The sequence below is a fragment of the Coregonus lavaretus genome, assembly GCF_964263955.1.
Source record: "Coregonus lavaretus genome assembly, chromosome: 2".
NCBI lineage: Eukaryota > Metazoa > Chordata > Actinopteri > Salmoniformes > Salmonidae > Coregonus > Coregonus lavaretus.
In genome coordinates, this window is record NC_139989.1 from 88,252,705 (window position 1) to 88,256,475 (window position 3,771).

The following is a 3,771-nucleotide window of genomic DNA, read 5'->3' on the forward strand; positions in this document are numbered from 1 at the left end:
TAAATATTACACACATACAAAATATATGTTGTTATAGAAATGAATCACACTCATTGAAGTATATAAGTTGGTTTGCATATTAAAACATTACAGGTTCATCAGGGTTACCCCATGATTAAAAGCATAACGTTACTTTTTAGCAATGGTAACTAGTACATCATATTTAAAACGAGACTTTAATACACAAAAGATCATTACAATAACTTTTAAACTAGAGATTTATAGTTCTAGGAAAACATCCAGTCTCAAATTATCTGGATCGTCGTCGTCCTCCACCAAGCCTGGTAGGTCATATCCTTCAGTCGGAGTCCGGGATTGGGCCGTATCTCACCATCTGTTGGGAAACCGCCTTGCTCACCAACCCTCAGACACAGGGAATAAGACAACATCCACAAAGAACAAGTATACTCATAGAAGCTATAACTTCACCCAGAATAGTTACAACAATAGTTTTCCATTTACCAAATATGTTATCAAACTAACCGTTTAGGGAGCTATCAATACCAGAGTTCTCAGCCAGTTCGTTCGCCAGCGTGGTGAGTCCCTGAAGCGCTTTGGTCACGGACCCGTCCGGTGCTGTATTGTTTGGGGATGAAAGTACAGCACATAGATCCAAACAGAACACAAACCCCGTCCCGCTCAGCCAAAAGCATATCTAAAGCTGTTCTATTCTGCCATGTCATTAAGCTAGTTGCCGCTGTCTGCTCAGCTAATCCCTTTATTGCATCACAAGTGTGGTTTATAAATCTTTGCTGGTTATAGTAAACATAATTCATCCAATCTACATTTTTATTAATTGTTGACCACCAGAAAATACTTGATTCAAACCCAGCTGCGATCTGATTCCTAGCTTTGAATTGTTCTGGAACCCCTCGAGGTACTCCTATCCCATCAATATATATATCCTTTCATCAAAGGATCCCGGGAGGAGGTTCTACTTTCTACGTGACAACTCACCAGTCTCTGACACGTTTGATTGTTTGCGTATGTAGGTGAGTTCACAATCAGTTATCACCACACAACCATCAGATGTCAGCACGGGCCTGCTTTTGGCTCCTATAATCCTCTTGCTGCAACAAAGAGGAGAGATTTAGTCATGGTCTCTTTAGGTGTGACATTCTCTGTGTGGGAGCAGGAGCTAAGATGCCCTACCCTGTATCCTATCCTTACTAGTCCTAGAAAAACAATAATAAGAATCCCCTGTGACTTCAAACTGAGGCAACCCAGGTCGGGATGACTTTGTTATCGGGGGAAACAGATAGTGCAAGTTACCATAAGACTCTTTCACCACATTCCCAGGTGGCTTGCATGGAACCTGACAGAGAGTTAAAGCCTGTCAAGGGGAACGGAGTAGTTGTTAACCTTGGTTTGGCTGTCCTACAGGCATAACAGTCCTCTTTAGACCGTATACTGAATCCATTCCAACCACAGGTTAAAATCTATTTACTCCGTCTCCATCTGTACTACTTCCTTCAGGTCTATAGTTTGCACTGTCTCACTACCTCCCTCAGAGAGGTTTACTCTATAGGGTGCCCCAGTTGAAGAAGATATCTCACTTGTCAGGTCTGTAATCTGTTTTAGCATAATTCAGACTTTCAGACAGTACCTACCCTCATATGGGTCGCACTGCCATTTCTGATAATTCCCTACTTTCACAATACTACACCTGTCCCTAAACTGTGTATGGAGATTGACATATCCCCCCCCCGCTTGGTATAAGCAACTACATAGTCCCAGGATGTACATGGTGACATACATATGGTGATGTCCTTCCCTAAAGTCCCTAGTATTTCCCCTTTCCCTACGTCTAGCTGTCTCCTATGCCTTTTCAACTTGTGTTAGGTTAGCTACCACTTCTGGCTGAAACAGGAGGGTCCATGTGTGTTAGGAATATGGCCCCCACAATCAGACAGCTACCTACCGTCGGGAGACCTGTGAATCCCCACCCTTGCCCTGAGAACATGTCAGATGCCAGAGGCCAACCCATTGCTTCACCTTCTACCGAACTCACACAGGGATGATCAGACAGGGTAAGGGAATCTTCGTTAAGGAGCCAACCCCCGGACCCTTGTGGTTATCGGATCTTTCTCCTAACTCTGTGTTTGTTCGTCAGGTGTAGCTGGTTTTGCCTTTTTACAGTGTGTGACATGCACCCAGATGGATCTCTCAGCTGTTCTGCTGGCAAAGGCAGTACTTGGTAGGGCCCTTCCCGCCAGGCCTGCTTCAGTCTCCTGGTTAGATAGAGTGGGTCACCTTCTCCTTTAATTCACCTGTGGGGGCACAAAACCTCTGACATACAGGTGTGGTTAATAAACGACCTTCTCACGTGTTCTGCTAGGGTGCTCTCTAGTTCTATGTCTGCCTGTCTGGTTCTGCCAACTGTGGCATTCTGTAAGGTCTTCCAAACACTTTCTCAAAGGGGGATAACCCATTTTATCTGGGGTTACTCTAAATTTCTTCCCTTCACTCCGTGATAACACTATAAAATCCATTTCCAATTGCTGGAAAGGGTACTTAGCCGGAGGATACTCACCCTGAGGTGCCCTTTGTCTGCCCTGGTGATTATTTTGAGCACAGATAACACATATTTTTTTTTCAAAATAATTAGTAATCCCATGTGCAACAAAGTGTTGTCTAATCTGTTCTACCATCCATCCCTCCTTTTGACACATGTCACTGCCCATGTGTCAATATTATCACCTACCTAACAATCACTTAGGTAATATTGGTAATTTATCATCCAATTGCCATCCCTTATTTTTATTTATTGGTAAAATAAACTATCTTAAAGTCCTCCTCTCATGCCTTTAGAATTTACCAGTGTGGATGATTAATTAACACCAGAAAGTTAAAACAGAGTTCAGAGGCAATTGAAATTCCATCCCATAGTATACCAAACATTACCATTATTCTAAATATTTAATAAATGTTACTTATCCCAAGTGTTCATTAATCCTCATGACATTCATTCTCATAAGAAATCATATATACCCCAAACTCAGCAAAAACCTAAAAAACTCCATAAAATTCACTGTGTGCTCCTCTAAGACCTATCACCCTTGACCTGCTGAAAACCCCCCAAAATTGAAACAACAAGGCTTTATAAACATCATACTAGGTGTGCTGTTTTTTATTTGAAAACCCCAATTAAAAAACAACAACCAAACAGCCAGGTCATGAGGACTCCTGATTTCTCTCTTCCCCTTCTGCCTACAGTTTCTTAACTGGTGCCCTTCCCTTGCACAGTAACTACACGGTTCCTCACATTCTCTAGCAAAATGTCCCGTTTTGTCACAATTGTAACACTTCCACTCACTCCTGTCTCCACTATTACCATTTCCTTCTTGTCTGTCTTTGCTACCGTAACCTCTCTTCTCTCCTAGCTATTGACTAATAGTCTCACTGTCTCTAATTCAACACAAAACCCCATCATCCAATGTACTCCCAGCAGAACTGAAAAAAAAAAAAAACAGACTGTGATTTCCAGGACACTGCACCTTTGTTTCTGGCCTCACTATCTCCCCGGGAATTGGCCCTCCGTCAAGGTCCCTCCCAATCTGCTCTTGGTAAACTGCAAACCTTGTATTGCTTCTGGTTACATAGGGTATTGCTTCTGATATGGCCTATGATTAGATTTGGGTATCACCTGTACTGGAATTACCCCTTTTATTAATCCTACGTCTGCTGGACCCCGGGACCACAAATGCTCTGGAACTTCTTTTAAGTCTGACTCCTGTTGTTCTGTCAACAGGTATTCCTCTCCTCAGCATC